We start from the raw sequence: 20879 nt of genomic DNA on the forward strand, positions 1-20879 counted from the left end.
TCTTTGTATTATATACCCTCTAAAGATAAGACTTTCAGTTCCTAACACTACATGTATAGTTCATTTCTTGCAGCAAAATCTACTCCAAACAGCAAGGAGCATGTATACCATCCAGCTTGAGAGATTTTCCCAGATGTATCCGAACTGGAAAATACCCAAACATGGGTGAATAAAAGGCGAGCATTTGATATGTCACTTGATAGTGTAACAGCTGACACAGAGTGGCAAATGTCCCCTGGGAGGTGAGCTGCACCCAGTTGACAAAAGGAGAGCCTATTAAGGTCTGAGTATTAATGTGAAGACAGAAGGTGTAGGAAGGTCGGGGTATGAACACATGAGGAACTCTTCTCTGCGACTGAGCAAAGGACTCAAAACTACAAACAGGTAAAGCAGCACAACTTCTCAAGCCGGCTTCCGTCTCAACAATTTAAAATAAGCATGGCAAGCAGGCATGGCAGCACACGCTTTTAATCCCAGCACGGCAGAGGCAAGCGTATCTCTCTCCGAGGTCAAGGCCAGCCTAGCATCCACAGCAAATTGCAGGTCAGTCAAAGTGACATAGCAAGACCCTGCCACAAAATTAATTAATTAAGCATGGCAGGTTTGGGGTGTGGCTCCGCAGCAGAGCACTTGCCCGGCATGTGTGAGGTCCCGGGTTTGATCCTCAGCACTAACAAGCAAGCAAACAAGAAAATGGTTACTGCACATCCAAAGCAGCAGCTGTCAATCATTAAGTGACTGGATAAATGTCTTCATGTCTATTCCCCACCCCTCATGTGAGTAGCAAGTGATTGGATAAATGTCTTTGTGTCTGTCCCGCCCCTCGGGTGAGAGTATCATTGACATGCACACTCACAAGAGAACACCAGTGAGGCTGGAGAGAGAGCTCAGTGGTTAGAGCACACACTGCTCTTGCAGATGACCGTGCTTAGTTCCCAGAACCCACTTCAGATGTCTCAGAACCATCTATAACTCCTGCTCCCGGGGGTCAAACACCCTTTTCTGACCTCCACTGGTACCTGCATTAACATGCACACGAGCTCACATAGACACATACATATAATGTAAAAATAATTATTAAAAATATTTTAATAGCCGGGCGGTGGTGGCGCACGCCTTTAATCCCAGCACTCGGGAGGCAGAGGCAGGTGGATCTCTGTGAGTTCGAGGCCAGCCTGGGGTACCAAGTGAGTCCCGGGAAAGGCGCAAAGCTACACAGAGAAACCCTGTCTCAAAAAACCAAAAAAAAAATATATATATATATTTTAATAATTATTAAATATTTATAATAAAAATTTATATAAAATTTATAAACTATATAAAAATATATAAAAATTTATCTAAAATTATTTTATTATAAAAATAAAAATAATAATTTAAAAAAATATGTCAACATTGAGGAGATATGAAGACCTGGAGAGGGAAGGAGAGCATGAATGTGATAAAAATTCATTATATACATGCATGAAAGGTTCAAAGGACAAAAAAAAATTGTTTAAAAACTGTAGCCAGGCGGTGGTGGCTCACGCCTTTAATCCCAGCACTCGGGAGGCAGAGCCAGGCGGATCTCTGTGAGTTCGAGGCCAGCCTGGGCTACCAAGTGAGTTCCAGGAAAGGCGCAAAGCTACACAGAGAAACCCTGTCTCGAAAAAAAACAAAAAACAAAACAAAACAAAAAAACTGTCAACATCAGTCTCCTGGTATTACAGTACATGCCTTTAATCCCAGCACTTGGGCGGCAGAGGCAGGTGGATCTCTGTGAGTTTGAGACCAGCCTGGTGTACATACATAATGAGTTCCAGGATAGTCACGATACATAGTGAGACCCTGTCTCAAAAAAAGTTAAAAAATAATAATAATGTGAAAAATTAACTTCTGGAAATGTATTTACTTACACAAAATACTACAGAATTCTTCTCTGTAGCTTTATTTCTAAAGCATACTGGAGTCAACAGACTGTCCATCAGCTGAAGCCACAGTGAACACAGTACACAGCACAACAGCACGCTAGTCAGACGTTCATGAAATGATGAAGAGGAAGAAGTCCTTAATGCTACAGGACAAGCTCCAAGACACAAGCCCTAGAAAAGCACAATGCAGTAGTCTGTAACAGACGACCACCCACACAAGGGGAGCGTGTGTGTTTGCATGTTTGTTCATGTATGTAATTAATAACAATCACATCAGATGGCAGAGAGGAAAGAAACTTTAAATTATGCACGTATTATCTATTTTTATGCACGGGGTAGGGGAAGTGCTGGTGGTGCTGGTACAGGGGGGCCTGAGTTCGAGTCCCGGCAGCCCTGTAAAAAGCCAGAGTGGTGGCATGTGCTTCTGACTCGGCTCTGGGGAGGCAGGGACAGGCAAATCCCTGGGGCTTACCGGCCAGCCAGCTTAGCTGAGTAGTGAGCTCCCGGCTCAATGAGAGACTGTCTCCAAAAACGTAAGGTAAAACGCAATTGAGAAAGACACCTGAATTCACCACATGGCCTCCACACGTGTGCACACGCACCCAGATTCACATACAGACATATATCACATTCATACCTGTATGAACACATACATACAAACATACACCTAAACCACATATGCACACACACCAAAAAGAGAGAATGCTTTACACTAGAAAACTTCCATTCATTTGAGCAGCACTCAACATTTCTGGATAATTGACGCAAATGTGAAGAGTCTCATTTACAACTTGTACAGACTGGATTCACTTATGAGACAGAAGAGAAGATGGGGGCGGGGCTTACCACACAAGCCTGACACCAGCTTCAACCCCTAGGCCCCATATGATAGAAGGAGAGAACTGACTCCCACAAGTTGTCCTCTGACCTTCACAAATGTGCCATGCATGTAAGCACACACACACACACAAATAGTAAATAAAATAACATCATTAAGTACATTCACTTATAATAAAAAAACACAAGTATATCTACTAAGAATCGGTTTTCAAATGAATAATCAGTGTACACAATGGGCTTGTAACTACAATAAAAACTACACAATGCCAACAATGCCATCACTATTCACAAGCTACAACAGCAACAGTTTTCCAAAAGGGCATGTCTCTTCCCACCCCCAAAATTCCAAAACCAATGTACTGATTCAAGTGAAGCTCTGGAAATAGAAGCTTTAATTTGTGAAGATCTCATTCTCCAAGAGGTTAGTGTCAAACAACCTCTCAGCAAAGGTGCTTTTGGGCCCTTGTATCTGCAGCCACTTACAAAATTAGAACACGGCAAGAATAACTCCCTGGGGCCAGACTATGTGTTTCATGATCATGAGCCCCCCGCCAACAAAGCTCTCCATGGATGGAAGATGACAAACAGGCCCCGGAGCTCCCAACAGGAGAGCGTGCACTTAGATCTCACACACTTCCAGGTCACAACAGCAAGAGGTGACTGAGGGATTGAGAGAGACATAAAAGCTAGATAGAAGAGACACACAAACAGATGTCTTTTCCCTCAGTCCCAGATTAGGAACTTGTCTTAGTTTGCTTTCTGTTGCTAAAACAAAATACCTCAGGCTGAATAACTCACAGCAAATGGTTTATTTGGCTCATAGTTCTGGAGACTCTGAATCCAAGAACAGCGCAGCACTGGCCTGTGGGAAGGTTTTCTTGCCACATCACAGGATGAAAAGAGCATCCGAGCAAACACACTAGCTGTGTCTCTTTCTCATTGAGCAAAGCCACCAATGCCACTGGGGGAACCCCAGCATCTGAGCTCCATCGTAGTTTGACGACCTCCAAAGGCTCCACTCCCAGTTCCATTAACGTGACATACAGTTGGGGGGGCACACATGTGAACTACAGCAGACGACTTTCCTCTCTATTCTCCCACAGTAGCACTCCAACTCACGGAATCCGCCATCTCATCACTTGTCTGTCTTCCCTTAGACACAGGTCTCTTTAAGGAAGGCTGAGAGCCTTTCTTCTCTCTACCCCATAGCATTAGGAATGTTTGTTGAATGCAGACTCAGCAATCTATATAGCCTTACAGTCTCTACTAATCACTCGGGATAACAGGATTGGTGGGGGTGGTGGTAGTATTTTGAGACAGGGTCTCAGGCTGGCCTGGAACTCTATATGCCCTTGCCTCAACTTCCAAAGTGCAGGGGTCACAGGCACATGCCATTATGTCCAGTGGGACTGTGGATGAAATGCAGGGCTTTGTGAATGGCAGGCGAGCACTCTATTGACTGAGCTACAGCCCTAGCCCCTCAACCCAAGAATAGTTCTCTCGTCCTCTCTCTCTCTCTCTCTCTCTCTCTCTCTCTCTCTCTCTCTCTCTCTCTCTCTCTCTCTCTCTCTCTCTCTCTCTCTTCAAGACAGGGTTTCTCTGCAAAGTTTTGGTGCTTTTCCTGGATCTCCCTATGTAGACCAGGCTGGCCTCGAACTCACAGAGATCCGCCTGCCTCTGCCTCCCGAGTGCTGGGATTAAAGGCGTGCGCCACTACCGCCCGGTCCAAGAATAATTCTTAATGGCAGCAGTTCTCATTAAAAGCTGTTTGTGGGCTCAGTTCTCATTAACACACCATATTGGCATCCATTCTAGCCCCAACCTATCCTGAAAGATGTCTAGCCAAGTAATTCCAGTGAGATTCTCAAGTCATTCTTCCCTGGTTCTTCTATACAATCATTACTATACAATTCAGCAAAACATCATTACTATATTCAGACAAATGCTTTGGTGAACTTAGAAATCTACTCACAGCTCTGAAAAAAACAAATAACTGATTGGAAAGCTTTTTTCACTTAGAATGTGGGTCTAAGCCATGAACCACATGCTCGGCATGCCCATCAGTACCAATAAGCCAAGCAGCACACAGGAGACCACGCACACTGAGCCCACACACACTGAGACCGCGCACACTGAGACCGCACACACTGAGACCGCGCACACTGAGACCGCGCACACTGAGACCGCGCACACTGAGAAGCACCTTTCTTCTTAGAGGGCTGTCCTCCTCAACTGGGTACTCATGCATGTGGTGTAATGGAATAAATGGCAAGCAAACATGAAAATAAACCCCCACTACTTCTTGGACCAGTCTTTGAGCAAAAGATGTACATGAAGGTACAGCTAGAGCCACAGATTCAACCCAGATCAAGCCAGCTCAGTTTCTCCCTAAGAAGACACGGGTAGTAAAGAAAGCAGCATGCCCCTGCTACCTGCTCTGCATAAAGCAGCACTATAGGAGTTCAAGCTCAGGGGGTGGGGGGTTACTGTGCATGTACACATACACATGTATGCATGTGTGTGGAGGCCAGGGCAATGCTGGGTATCATCCCTCAGGCACTGTCCACCTTTACACATTTATTGTGCACATGGTTGCATGTGTATGTGCCACAGAGTGCCTCTGGAGGTCAAAGACAACTCTGGGGAGTCATTTAACTTCTCCCACCCAGGGGTGGCATTGAAGTCATCAGAAGCCATGGCAAGCACCTTCACCTCCTGAGCTTTCTCACCAGCTCTTCCATCCATCCACCCACCTACCTACCTACCTGTTATCTATCTATCTATCTATCTATCTATCTATCTATCTATCTATCACCTATCTATCTATCTATCTATCTATCTATCTATCTATCTATCTATCTATCACCTACCTACCTGCCTGCCTGCCTGCCTGTCTGTCTGTCTTTGAGACATGATCTCTTGCTGGCTTATGACTAACTCCCTAGGTAGGCTGGACTGGCTGGCCAGCAAACTCTAGGAATCTGCTTGTCTCCACTTCCCAGCACGGGAATTACAAACTCAGCCCACCATACCCAGTTTTTCGCATTTCTGTGTGTGAGAGGGAGAATCTAGAGATCTAACTCAGCACTTTACGGACGAAGCCCCAGTCCAGAGTTTAAGCAGCTGATGAATCACTTTGTTGATGGACAATTCCCTTGAAAACACAGTAGATATGCTCATTTGTTCTGCACTCTGGTACAATGCTTAGAACTAGAAAATGAAAGATGAAATGATGCCTTTGCTCCACTGGTAATAAGGCTCCAAGGCACATAAACAGCACCATAGATAATGAAGGTGTTTTCCTAACCAGATGCTAAGACACTACCTGGAATAAAACACACTGAGACACCAAACACCAAGGCCAGGCTTCGAGCTGGGGCTCCTGCACCACATCTGGATGGTAAGCTCAAAAAGGACTCCCAAGGGAGGTCTTGTCACCAGGACAAGTGACCCCAGACCCTCCTGAGCACTACAGAGTGAGTGAGGGAAACACGGTGACAGGCCGGAATAGGGAGAGCGGACATGTCTTCCCTAGCTCAGCTCTGGAATTTCTAGACAAAACAATTTGCTAAGGCTAATGCTGTTTAGTCTGTTTTTATAGAAAAACACACACTTCATTGCAAAAACTGAAAATAATTTTGAAACTAAGCATTTACCAAAAATGAAAAAAGGTTAGGGTAGAAAAAAAATGAAAAATCAAATACAAAATCACCCCTAAAATAAAGCAAACTCAGAATTCAGTCACTGGAACTTCTATTTTGTTTTAATGTTTGACCTAGAATCTCACGATGTAGCGCAGACTGACCCTGAACTCAAACTCCCTTGCTTCTGCCTCCCGAGTGCTGGGATTATGGACATATATCGCCTTCCGTGTCCCAATCATCCTGTGATCATTAATACTGACTGTCAATTTGATAGGCCCTAGAATCACCTACGAAACTAATCTCAGAGAACACCTGTGAGGAACTGTCCACATTTGGTTAACTGATGTGGGAAGACCAACTCTGAGCCTACTGTGTGGGCTCGGGTCTAGACGGGTTAAAAAGGAGACAGTGGTCTGGAGCGAGGCCTCGGTAGGGAAAGTGCCTGCCACCAAGCCTGAGAACTGAGTTCCATTCCTAGGACCCGCATGGTAGGAGATGGCTGACTCGTGAAAGTTGTCCTCTGACCTCCATACGTACACTGTGACACACGTGTGCTGCTAACACTGCCCCCAACACAAATAAAGTCACTAAAAATGCAATAGAAAGTCTAACTGAAAAGGAGATATAAAGCCAGGTAGTGGTGGTACACGCCTGTAATCCCAGCACTCAGGAGGCAGAGAGGCAAGTGGATTCTCTGTGAGCTCAAGGCCAGCCTGGTCTACAGAGTGAGTTCCAGGACAATCAGAACTATGCGAGAGATTCTACCTCAAACAAACAAACAAATAAATAAATCCTGCGAAGCAACACAAGTTTTTAAATAGAAGAAAAATTCACATAGTTGATCAACTTTACACAAGGGTTAAGCAGTGTCACGAAGAAAACATTCGTGAATCCACTTTTCTTTTCTTTTCTGACAAAATGTTTCGTGTACTCCAGCTGGTCTCAGACTTACTGTGCAGCCAAGGGTGAATTTGAACTTTTGATCCTTCTGCCTCCTGCTGAGATTACAGCCACAATGCCCAGTTTTATGAGGTGCCCGGTATGAAAGGCAAGCACCCCTGCCCTACATGTATCCTTTCTTAAGGAAAGAAAACAGGAAGTAGAGCAAGGAAGGAGGCGATGAAATCAAAACCCAAAGCAAAATGCAAATGCTACTGAGAGAGGAGGCACCAGAACTTGAAAGTTCAAATTAGTGCTCCACAAACCATGCTTCCATGGCTGGGCATCCACGTGCAGCAGAATCATTGTGGATCTCCTATAACACACCATGTACAAAAATTTGCTCAAAATTAGTCGAGGACCTAAGAAGAGGAGCTCAGATTTAGGGGCAATGGGAGAAGAAAGAAGGGAAGGAGGAAGGAAGAGAAGGAGGGAGGGAGGGAGGGAGGGAGGGAGGGAGGGAGGGAGGGAGGGAGGGAGGGAGGGAGGATCTGAAATTTTAAAATCTTAGAACATGGGTAGGTTTCCATATCCTGAAAATCTGGTACTAAATTTTTAGACATGACAGTAATTAACAACAAAAAAGAACACACACAAGTTAGAAATTTGAAAGCTCTATGCCGAAGATTATTATTAAGAAAGTCAACCTAGCCAACAGCGGTGATGGCACACGTCTTTGATCCCAGCACTCTCAGGAGGCAGAAGCAGGTGATTCTATGTGAGTTCCAGGACAGTCAGGGCTGTTACACAGAGAAACCCCGTCTCAAAAAAAGAAGACAGAAAGACAGACAGACAGACAACCTAGGGGCTGGCGAGATGGCTTGGTGGTTAAGAGCTGCTCTGCAGAACACCTGAGTTCAGTTCCCAGCATCCATGGCTGCTCACAACTGCCTGTAACTCCAGTTCCGGGGACCCAACGCCTTCTCCTGACCTCCCTGGGCATCAGGCACATGAGTGGCGCACCAACAAGTATGCAGGCAAAAGACAAACACTAAAAATAAATAAACCTGTATGTTTAAAAAGGAAGTCTACTGAGTGGGAGAAAATATTTGCAGATCATATATATGATAGGGGACTTATGTCCTAAACACACAGGAAACTTCTGAGAGTAAAATTTATTGTTTATCATATAAATTTTGAAAATGTCAAAAACAATAATAAATGAGAGGAACAAACAAACTTGACATGCAGGTGAGATGTGCACCATCATCAGTGGGTAAAGGAACGTGCCACCAAACCCGACTGCCAGCGCCCACCCGCACAAGGTGTCTTCTGACGTCCACGTGTGCCGTAGCATGGACACGAACGTGTGTGCACCTACCCACACCACATAAACCATTTTTTCTTAATTTAAGAAACTTCTAAAACACAAAGAGAACCCAACTTTAAAACGGGCAAAGGATTTGAACAGACATTCCTCCAAAGGTATTCAGACGTAAACACAAGGAAAGGTTCCCAGCACTTCAGTCATCAGGGGAATCCAAATCAAACCACGATGCGCTGTCACTTCACACGCACTATAAACAGAAAGAGTTCACTAACAACAGGACAGCGTGGGCAAGGCTGCGTGGAACCTGGACGCTCTCAGTGCTGGTGGGATGGAGAGTGGCAGAGCCACTGTGGAACAGTGTGGATGGGAAAAGGGGCAGCTGAAGCACCCGGAAGCCAAGTATGGCTTTTCTGCTGCTGTGACGATGGATTACTCAACTGCTGCAAACCTCAGCTTCCTGTCATTATAAATGAAAATCAGGAGGGCATGGTGGCTCACTTTTTATTCTAGCACTCAGAAGACAGAGGCAGGCAGATCTCGGTGAGTTCAAGGTCAGCCTGGGCCACATAGAAAAACCCTGTCTCAAGGGGGATGGGAGAGAGCACTGTCCTTTAAATGATGCCATAAAAAATTAGTATAATAGAAGTCTATTTGCAGGACTTAGAGCAGTGCTTGGTAAGGGGTGAGCATTTAATCTTTGACATCTATGAACTGTGACAATATGATACATCTGTGTACTGCCCAAGGAAAAGGCTTGGGTCAGAACTCCATGTCCTATCAAAACTTTAAGGACTGGAGATGTGGCTCAGTCAGAAGAGTGCTTGCCCAGCATGCACAAGGCCTCGGATTTGATCCCACCAACACTGAATAAATCCCAAGTGGTGGCACACACGATCGCAGCACTCCTGAGAGTAGAGGCGGGTTAATTAGAAGTTCAAGGTAGTCCTTGGCCACCTACTGACTGAGTTTGAGTTGGGGATGTAGCTCGGTTGGTAAAGAGCCAACCTTGCACATACAAGAGGCCTAGGGTTCAATCCTCAATGCTCCAGAAACCAGGGTAGAGACATACAGAGAGTTTAAAGCCAACCCAGCTACATGAGACACTCGGTCTGAAAACCAAACTGAACAAAAACTTAAATGAAACAGCTCCAGCACAAGGAGACTTCCGAGAAGGAGCTGTTTGAATGAAGTTCAGCTTCTCTTTCAAAGACTGGCCTATTGTTCCTAGAGTGAGCCCGGCTACTCTTCACTGGGAAAGGCCGGCTACACAATCCATTCTCGGTACACAACAGGCCTCTGTGTAGCACATCTGAGCTCCCGTTCATAACAGACTCAGCCTCGACCCACAAGAAAGACACAATCTGTGAAATTACCCGGAAGGGAGTCCCCAGGGGCTGCTCTCAAACTTGAGTGGCCTCAGAAGCTCTTGGGGAATGTGTTTGAAAAACTAGAAACCTGGGCTCCACCCACAGACAGCCATGCTGACTAGTAAATATTTTAAGCTCCACACTAGTGCACAACTGTTTAAAGAAATACTTGAAGGTAGGCCACAGAAATGTTGTGCGATCACATTCTGATGTGGACAAACACTGACCTCTCTCACAGGGCGAGAGCTGCATACTCTTCCTACTGCTTTGGAAACAGTATTGGCAACGAACAAGAATAAGAGAGGGCGGGCCTCTGACATGGTTCAGTGGGTAAAGGCACTTGCTACCAAGACAGCTAACCTGGGTTTGACTCCCAAGACCCCACGAGGTGGAAGGAGAAAACCAATTACCATATATTATCTTCTGGCCTGCACATCTACACCTTGGTATACACACACACACACACACACACACACACACACACACACACACACACACACAACAAGTAAATTAAATTAAAAGAAAACTTCTCTAAAGAACCCTAGTTTACCAATTTTGCTGTATCAACTCAAATGAGAAATGATTACGAGTTAAAATAATAGAGATCGTAGAGTGGCGAAGATTATTCATAAAGCACACCCAACCCTAACTATTTACTATGAAGCATGGATAAGAGGGCATCTCATTAAGAAATAACAGCAGACAGTGAGGGGGTTCAGCGGCCGTGGGCACCTGCTGACAAGGCTGCTGACCTGAGCTCCATCCAGGACCCTCATGGTGGAAGAAAAGAACCGATGCCTCCCTCCCTCCAAGGAGTCCTCTGATTTCTACACATGCGCCATGTGGCACACCACACCTCCCCCCCCCCCCATTTCTCCAAAAGTAAATATTTCTTATTTTGAAAAGAAATAAAACTACAGAGGTTTGGAAGGAGCTCCGCTGGTACAGTGCTTGCCAAGAATGCACACACGGAAGGTAGAAGCAGAACTTCGAGAGTTCAAAGCCATTCCCCACCGCATTGTGGTTTCAAAGCCTGCCTGAGACACAAGAGATTCTGACTCAAAAATGAAAAGAGAAATAGTATGCAGGGCGGAGAGTAGGGCACTGGGGAGGAGTGTCTGCTGAGCATCCCCGAGGTCCTGAACTCGATCCCTAGCCATACACACAGCCCTAGGGTGGTCACAAGTGGCTTTCCCCTTCTATCTCAACTTTATGTACGAGTGCTACATCACAGCGCTACAGCTGTCAATCAATGTAATCGATTCCACCCGGAAATCACCTGAACAAGTTACAGACACAGGCAGGAACTGCAAATACTGACCTCAGCTAGCCTCATCAAAGACAGATACCCAAATATGCCATGGTCAAGACCGCAGCTCCAGACTTTTCCCCCTGAAAGATACATCTTAGACATAAACAAATGTGAGTACAAAACTTTAAATTTACTTTTTTATTGTTTTTTTTTTGGGGGGGGGGAGTTCAGATAAAATTTTCCCATATGTCCAGGCTAGCTGGAGCCTCCTGGGTTTGGGATTATAAATGATAATATCCTCACAACTGGCTGAATTTACACGTTTGTTGCATTTTGGTTTTTGGTGGTGTGTTTTTGTTTCTTATTTTTTGAGACAGGGTTTCTCTGAGTAGCCCTGTCCTGAAACTCATTCTGTAGACCAGGCTGGCCTCAAACACACAAGAGATCCGCCTGCCTCTGTCTCTCGAGTTCTCGGATTAAAGGCGCGCGCCACCACTGCCCAGAGATTTTTTGGTTTTAGGGATTTATTTGTTTGTTTGTTTTTAAGGCAAGTATATGTGCACTAAAGGAAAGGAGAAAATCCCGTATGGCAGCCATTCAGATGGCAAAAGGATCAGAAGACTCCATAAACCACGACTTCAATGAAATTAACAAAATGATGCCTGTGAGAAAAGAACATAAGGACTAGCAACACGAGACCCCTGTGTCTCCTGCTTCTGAGAACTGGACTTCACCTACAGACCTCAATCTCTCATCTGCAAAGTGCCAGCGTGGCCACACTCTCTCCCTGTCCACTCCCTGGAGCTTAGAAAGGAGCAAAAGGGATTAAAATGCTTTCAAAATCACTTTCATTTTTTAAAGCTGGCTGTTGCCATTATGAAGTCATTCATTTATAGCTCTACAAAAAGTGGCAATAGCATTTAGAAGGATACATTGTAAACTGATTAAAAAGGGGTGTGGGGGATGGGAGCTGATGAGATGGCTCAGTGGGTAAAGGCACCTGCTATCAATACTGATGACCTGAGCTCGATCCTCAGTCTCACACACACACACACACACCACACACACACACACACATTGTAAAAAAAAATTTTTTTTTGTTTTTAAAGATGGGTCTGCAGTCTAAAGAGACAGCTTAGCCAGTAAAACGCTTGGTCCGTAGGCACAAGGTTCTAAATCAAATCCCTGGAGCCCACATGGAAAAAGCTGGGCATGATGGTTCACATTTGTAATCCTGACAACTCAGGAGGTAGAGATGGGCAGATCCCTGGGGCTTGCTGGCCAGCCAGCCTAGCCAAATCAGTGAGCTCCAGGCCAGTAAGAAACCCTGCTTCAAAAATCAAGGTAGGCAGCTCCTGCAGACAAGCCTGAGGTTGTCTACTGGTCTCCACATGCACTTACCCACCCCATTCCACTAGTCACTGTCTTAGGGAGACATAGCTGTGAAGAGACACCATGATCACAGCAACTCTTATAAAGGAAACATTTCATTATTACGGCTCGCTTACATGTCAGAGGTTCAGTCCATCATCACCATGGCGGGGAGCATGGCAGCATGCAGGTAGGCATCCTGCTGAAGAAATACCTGAGCGTTGTCATTACAGGCAACAGGAAGTCGACTGACTCTCACACTGAGTGAAGCTTGAGAAAAGAGACCTCAAAGCCTTTCCCCAGTGACACACTTCCTCCAACAAGACCACACCTACTCTAACAAGGCCACACCTCCTAATAGTGCCACTCCCTCTGGGGGCCATTTTCTTTCTTGCACACCAACACAGGTCTCCAGAGGAGCTCGAGAGTCGGGGCCACACCTCGTCACGTCCGCAGGAGTCAATTCTTCTAGTTCCATCCAGCTATTACTTGGGCAACTGTTTACATTTTAACTTTGTAATGTCATTGCTGGCAGCATTAAACCAAGTACAGAGCTTGAAGATTGACTTCAAGGTATGCCAGAATCATCAGGGGTAGTTGACACTGTGGCTGCCCAGGTCCCATTGACACTGAGCTGACCAAACCTCTGGATGGACAAGAGGAAGTGGAGCCTGGCCAATCATAATTCAACAAGCTCCCCACATGGGCACGGCAAATTCCTTACTACCAGAGCACCTGCTAGTAAGAGCTTCTTCCTGCCCTGTGGATCAGTCACTGCATGTCAGTCTTCCTACCCTCCATGTATTACCTCATTTCATCCTTACAGCTACCATATAAACGGGTGCCCGCTACTGGTCCTTCCCACCCCATCCCATCCCACCCCACCACCATTATTAATTTGTTTATAGAAAAAGACTCTAAAATACAAAGAAACTAGCCCAAAGCAGAGCCAGGATGCACAGCAGAGTTTGAAATTTCTTGCCGTGGTTTTCTAACTTGAGGAAAGAGCTGTATATTCTGATAAAGTCCTATGAGAGACTTTGGTTTGGTTTCACACATTGCACTTAAAGAAGACCTAAGGGCAGACAAGATGGCTCGGCTCGTAAAGGCACTTGCCACCAAGCCTGACAACCTGGGTTTGATCCCCAGGACCCACATGGTAGAAGGAGAGAACTGACTCCCACAAGTTGTTCTCTGACCTAAAACACATAGGCAAAAAGAAGTAATGTTTAAAAAATTAATAAAACAGAGAGGGATAGATAGCAAGGCAATGGTGGTGCACACCTTTAATCCCAGCACTCGGGAGGCAGGGGCTGGCAAATCTCTGAGTTTGAGGCCAGCCTGGTCTACAGAGTGAGTTCTAGGACAGCCCCCACTACACAGAGAAACCCTGTCTTGAAAAGCCAACAGCAACAACAAAACCCACAAAAACAGAAACAAAACAAAAGAGAGGGCCGGGGTGATGGCTCTGTCGGTAAGGTGCTAGCCACACAAGTATGAGAACCTGAGTTCCACCCCCTAAAAGCCCACAGGAAGAGAAGAGGAGGAGGAAGAGCAGGAGCAGGGAGGCAGCAGGCATCTCACAAAGTATAACCTAACCCTGGGGAGGGAGAGACAGGAGGGTCCCTGGGGCAACCAGTCTATCTACATCAGCAAGCGCCGCTGGGTTAGTGGAGACTGTCTCAAAACATAAGGTGGAGAGCTACTGAAAAAGCTACCCGGTGTTAACTGCTGGCTTCCACGGGCACCTGCAAACACATGCATGCACACACAAGCATGTACACACACACACACACACACACACACACACACACACACACACACACAAAGCAAAACAACAAAAACTGCCTTTAAAAAGCATGGTGAACATGTATGAAACTGTCTAGAAATAAATTTAAAATATGTTTTTTAAAAAGCGTGATGAGCTTCTATCAAGAAGGAATGTTGAATGTAGTGCTGTGCCAGAACACACGTGTGGAGAGCAGGCGGCGATGGGTCTGATGCTGAACACCAAGGGATAAACCAGGAGGGACAAATGATACAGATGTGTCTGCAGATACCTAATGTATGCAGCACGGATTCAGGTTCTAGTCTCCCCTCCCAGACTGTGAGCCCCTGGCATGCTGGATCATGTATGTCTTTGTAACTGGACCTCTTGGGAGTTGGCACCCAACTGTGAAAGAGTTCGATGAAAAATCTAATCTAAATCTAAAGAAAGCCTGCTGACTTTAGAAGAGAGCTGTTTATGAAAGAGAAACATTTAAATCATCCTGCTTTGGGAGGATAACTAATTTCATCAAGTAAAAGCAGAGGCCAGAGTTGATGTTGTGGTAAACAAAGCCTGTCCTAAACAAAGAGGTTCACCTGCAATTTGAGGCTGGAGATTAAATGCTGCAGATGTCAGGTGAGACAGTGGCCCATGGGGCCTCCAGGAGCTCGTCCATAGCTCTAATCCTATTACCAGGAGAGGGGGTGGGATGTCTAATTTATTATGTGTATGGGTGATTTTGCCTACAGATATGTCTAGGCACCACATGAGTGCCCTTAGAGGCCAGAAGTGGCAGCCAGATTCCCTGAAACAGGAATAACAAAACAGCTATGAGCCACCATGTGCGGCTAGAAATTGAACCTAGGTCTCTGGAAGAGCTGCCAGGACTCTTAAGCACTGAGCCATCTCTCCAGCTCCATGACACATTTCCTTATTACTTCACACAATCAACAGTTCCCACTAGTATACAAGTCACATGGGTCACAACAGCCAACATCAGAGAATGTTCTCAAACTCCCTATATCCAAGGATCTAAGAAGAGTAAATGTCCAGGAGGGAAGCAGTGTGAGGGGAAGCTGAGGAATAAAAGCAGAAACAGCACGGACTGAAGAGACTTCCAGCAGGAAGAGGCCAGAAGTCAACAAGGTGTTGTATTAGAAACACCACCATCTCAGTACTGCTGGGACCCACGAGCAGGGGCGGGATAAGACATGATGTCATGCAAATGGGGGAGAAATATCATCAGGTGCGGCAGCAAAGAAATCAGTAAAGCCCTGGGACGGGAGGAGCCACTTAGAAACCATCAGTAAACCCTAGTGCTTTACAGATCAGCTAATCACAGACAGACAGACAGACAGACACACACACACACACACACACACACACACTCATATATATCCATACCTTATGAATGATGCTCTGCTAGGCACCAAGTGAAGAAAGCATGGTTCATTTCTGACAACTAGATTTTACAAGTCAAGAGCTGTATCATCTGTGGTTTCTTCTTTGTGTAGTTTTTGTTTTAATTAAAACTGGACCTTTCTCTAAGTTTCAAAAACAAAAACAAAAAAAAACTCCTATCGGTTCTGATTTTAAACCTGTTTTACTATTATCTACCATTTACTACTACCATTTAGCTTGGGAACCAGACTGGCACTTAGCACAACTGACAGCCACTGAAACACAACTCTGGGACTAATGCTTACCCTTAGATGGCTACATTTACAACAGCACTGCACAATAAAAGCACTGTTAATTTAAAAGCTGATTTTAGGACCCTTAAAATGGATCAGTGGGTAAAGACACTTGCCACCAAGCCTAAATTCAATCCCCAGAAGATGCAGAGTAGAAGTAGATCGGACACTCAAAAATTGTCCTCTAAGCAGTAGTGGCATACACCTTTAATCCCAGCACTAGGGAGGCAGAGGCAGGTGGATCTCTGTGAGTTCGAGGCCAGCCTCGTCTACAGAGAGAGTTCCAGGACAGCCAGGCCTACACAGAGAAACCCTGTCTCAAAAAATCAAAAAAGAAAAAAAGGAAAAGAAAAAAAAAAGTTAGTTGCCCTTAGATCTTCTCTACATATCATGTATCTGACACACATACACACACTAATAAATAAATATGTCAATAAATAAATGTAATAGAAATTGATTTAAAGTAGATTACTAAGAATAACAAATCAAGAACATAAATTATCTACCCAAATTTCTAAACTAAGACATTGAGCTGCTCAAGAAAATAACATTAACAGAAGATTGGGAGAAAAAAATTCTAAATCTAAAACCAAACAAAATGAAACACATTCGAATGACAATCCCAATGTCCTGACCAATCATTCCTCACCATCCATGTAAACTATTTTAAGGATCTGAATCTTGCTCTATAAAAAGCAAATTCTCACTGTCTGTGCTACACTTCAGAGAGCCTGTCACAGTTGTTACTGAGGCAAGCAAACTCTGCTGTAGCGTTGTGCTTGCTATCAACACAGAAAGAAATGCTGGGGATAGTGAGGTGGCTCAGAGTGTAAAGGCACTTGCTGCCAAGCCTGAGGACCAGAGGGACCCACACAGCAGAAGAAAACCTATTCCTACAGGTTGTCCTTTGACTGCCACACGCCTGCTGTGTGTGGCCCACGCACACTCACACATACAGACACATACATGCATAGACAAATAAACAAATACATGTCAACAAAAGTAAAGACTTAAAGGCTGGGATGGACTCATTGACAGAGCACTCGTCTAGTACACACAAGACCCTGGGGTCAATCCCCAGCACTGTAAATAAATAAGCTAATTCATTCAAACTTGAAAGATTTAAACCAGTTAGTGTTCTGGCTTGCCTTTGGTTGTGACAAACACACTGAATAAAAGCAACTTAGGGGAGGAAAGGGTGTATTTGGCTTGCACCTCCAGGTCACAATCCATCATTGAAATCAAGGCAGCAGCAACTTCAGCAGGAACTGCCAGCAGGTCCATGACAACCGCTGCTCACTGGCTTGCTCTCAGACTTGCTCAGCTAGCGCTCTTCTTCTTTTCTTTTCTTTTTTTAACATTAAAAACTTTATTTAAAAAAAAATGCCTTCACTACAGTTTTAAAGTTTGAAAAGGCCCTTTTTAAAATCACAACCCCCAAAAGTTAATGAACATATACATAAGAACAAACCCATTTTAAAACTTTGAGTAAAAGCTGTATCTATAGGCATTCCTCCAACTTTTAAGGGGTGGTGCTGTCCTGAGGCAGTTGGTATCAAGGCTGTCTTGATCACCCAAATTTACAGCTTCATTCCTCCACTTAGGCCAGAAGGAAAAAAGAAAGTCCAACAAAGGAGCAAGTGTTCCCAACTAACATCATGGTTAGATCCCCAAAGACTGCACTTGAAATGACGCTGGATCTTTCACTCACTGTTTCCCTCACATGCACTTCTGTGATTCTCTACTTTTTGTGGGGAGGGGAGGAGTGGGTAAGGGTGAATCTAGACTGTCTTCAAACAAAGTATGGTATTGGGACATAAACTCTGCTTTCAAAATCACTGATTCACATGAGAGTGCTCCATGGAAGAAATGTGTCCCGAATCCATAAGAGGTAATGGAGTAAATAAATTCAAAGAAGTCAGGCTTGAATCTGACTAAATTCAAAGACATCATGTAGGGACAGAGCAGCCTGTCCCTACCTATAACTCATAACACTGGAGTAGCATCTTGCCAGGTAAGGTGTTCCTCTAATTTTGACATCAAGCCAGAATTCAGAAGTCTACAAATTTTCATTAGCATAAATTGGCACACAAAGCACAAGGAGTCCTCAAAGCAAGACAGAGTCTCATGGCTTCAGATCAAAAAGCAGAAAACAGAAAATAGACTACGTCAGCTAGGTTTCTTACACAGCCCAGACCTACCTGACTAGGAACAATGCTGCCCACAGTAGGCAGGGCACTCCCACATCAACCGCAATCAAGACAATCTTTTACAGACATGGCCACAGGCCAGTGTGATCTGGGAAACTCCTGGGTCATGGCTCCCTGTTCCCGGGTGAAAGGAGATTGTGTCAAGTTGACAATAAAAACTAGCAGTTACATGCTACCCATAATAAACAATGACTCTCAGAAACTGAAATTTGAGTACTGCAACAAGGGTGCAATTAGCCAACTTTACAAAGATGAATGAACAAATAGCTCATTAAAACTTAAATCTTTCTTAGCAAGTAAAAAAGATAATAATATTCAGTTCTCTGGGCGCTGTGTTATTCTCCCTATCTCTGTGTCTCTGCATCAATGTTGCTATTCTCCCTGCTACTCCATGGATAAGCAACCCTACCCCTCTGTTTCGGATCCCTCATACCAAGAGTTCCATAAGTATCATGAATAACAATAAAAATAATAATTTCTAAGGCCAGAATTGATACTAACTAGCCCATGGTACCTGAATCTGGTGCAAGGTACCCGGTAGCATACAACTGCATCACTCTTGACTCTCCCGCATCACTGCCTCCCAAAGGACTAGAGCATCCAAAGCACTCATTGCCACATCACAAATTAAAGTATCAGGTTTAAAGAACTCACAGGTTCCACCATTAGGTCAGTGTTTCATGAACGAATCCCCTAACAGAAATCCACTCGGATGCGACACCACATGCTTTAAGGCTCCACCTAATTATTCTTTTAATTTAAGAAATAAACACAACTATTTTTAAAATCTATATATATATTATGTAATGAGTTTGACTTTGGAAAACCCCACACTCATCCAAGCAGCTCATAAAATGGAAAGCAAGATTCAATCTGCTCCATTGTACCCAACCAGACTAACGTGCAAGATCACACACTCATCTTCGTCAGAGCGGCTCTGCCAATACCAAAGAACAACAAAGGCAAGTTGAGGAGGCTGCACAGGCTTAACTCAGCACTTGTCCGCTTTTCCCAGCTTCGCAAAGACCCTCGCAGCGGGGCCCTCCTGGGGACCAAGGGGACCTTCCGCATCCTGCGGGGGCCCCCGGCTGCTCCGCTTTTGTCTGGCCCAGGCTGGGAGCCCCGGCCGCCCGGCCTGCCTCCCCGACAACCCCTTCTTCCCTCTGAATCTTTCTCCACACCCATCACTCGCCGATGACTAGTTGTAGTGGGGTTTCTTCTCCTGGAGCCCCCTTCCCGCTCTATGCAATCTCGGTTCCTTTCAAAGAGACCCCGGATTGCTTTGGCGTCTCCCAAGCCGGGCAGGGGAGACTCCAGGTCAGGAAGGGGCCCCGGGGTGGGGTCTGAAAGAGACAGGCACACAAAGCCAGGCTTGACCCCACAGCCGCCCCACCTCCCCTCGGCAAAGCAGCCTGCGATCAGGATTGGACCAGGCAGCCGCTCATCCTGGGTCCTCACCCCGATCCCATCCCAGGGCCGCCCCCTCCCCCAAAAGTGCACCCCAGAGCGGCTGACAGCGCCGGACACCGTCCCCACCCGGACCCTGCGCCCGCTGCCGCCCGGAAAAGGAGCAGGGCCCTCGGGTGGACTCCAGTCTGAACATTCTTCGTCTTTAACCCGGTACTTACAGCTCTATTATTCACTACTGTTGCGGGTGCGGACCGGACAGCCGCCGCCTTCTCCTCCACCCCAATGGTTAAGCGCTTGGTGCGGGGATTAAAAAAAAAAAAAAAAAAGTGAGAAGCCAAGTGCGCCTGCGCAGTGCGGCCTTACTGTGTTCCCCTTACCGCCACCAGCTCAGCTGAACCATAGAGACTGCAAACTCAGCCCAGAGAGGGAGCTTCCTCTCTATGGTAACGCCCGGCGCACGGGCCGCCCCAGGCTCCTTGGACCCACTGCGGGCGGGGGTTGGGAGAGTGTTAATTGACCCTAATGGCGACCCGTAGCGTAAAGGTGCTTTAATGAAAAAGGTAACCAAGGCCCTTGGGGAGTGGAAGCAAAACTCGGGCAAGACTAGGAGAAGGCTGTGTGATGAAAGAGCTAGAGAGGAATCAGGAGAGCGTGGACAAGTCTTCCGGCCGGAACTTCCTTTGATCGTCCGGGTGTTTGATATTGGAGCAAACCGTCTTTCACTTCTGGGTTATGGGTGCCCGCTATTCATCGGACGATGTCGGTGGAGAAGACTGACCCCCACGACTTCCCGTAGCGGGCAGCGCGTTTCGGTTCGCTTCTCTGAGCATGCGAGCAAGCGCCACTGCCGGAAGCACGGCTTTTAAACCGTTCTCGCGCTTTGGCGAACCGAGCCGCGCGTTGGCGGCTTCGGCCACTCCGGGGAGTTCGTGTCTGCTTCTTTCCTAAGCTTTCTCACTGCAGGGCTGCCTCGCCCTCCTGCATGACCCTCAAAATGTACGTGAACTGTTCGGGCTGCGCAGATCGAGGAGCCTAAGGACGCTCCGTGTTGCCGCCTTACGCCCGTGTGCTCCCCAACAACTTGCCTTTGAAAGCTTTTGAATTGAAGTTGTACACTGGCGAAAATCACTTAAAATGATTCCTCCATCGCGAATGGGTGCTTGAGGGGACTCTTCGGGGCAGGAATGTGAATGTATTGGGAGGT

The 20879-nt window shown here is 45.8% G+C and overlaps 1 protein-coding gene across 11 annotated transcripts in view; it reads right to left on the minus strand.

Annotated features, from left to right (window-relative positions):
• The window catches only part of Clasp1 (cytoplasmic linker associated protein 1), a 231372-nt gene extending 211257 nt beyond the window's left edge, over window positions 1-20115 (minus strand). For all 11 annotated transcript variants that reach the window (XM_076547178.1, XM_076547174.1, XM_076547176.1 and 8 more), the window contains exon 1: window positions 19894-20115. The gene's annotated coding sequence lies outside the window, so the exon portion shown is untranslated. The remainder of the gene's footprint in view (window positions 1-19893) is intronic.
• Window positions 20116-20879: the final 764 nt, after the last annotated feature.

The sequence above is a fragment of the Peromyscus maniculatus genome, chromosome 11 (assembly GCF_049852395.1).
Source record: "Peromyscus maniculatus bairdii isolate BWxNUB_F1_BW_parent chromosome 11, HU_Pman_BW_mat_3.1, whole genome shotgun sequence".
Classification (NCBI taxonomy): domain Eukaryota; kingdom Metazoa; phylum Chordata; class Mammalia; order Rodentia; family Cricetidae; genus Peromyscus; species Peromyscus maniculatus.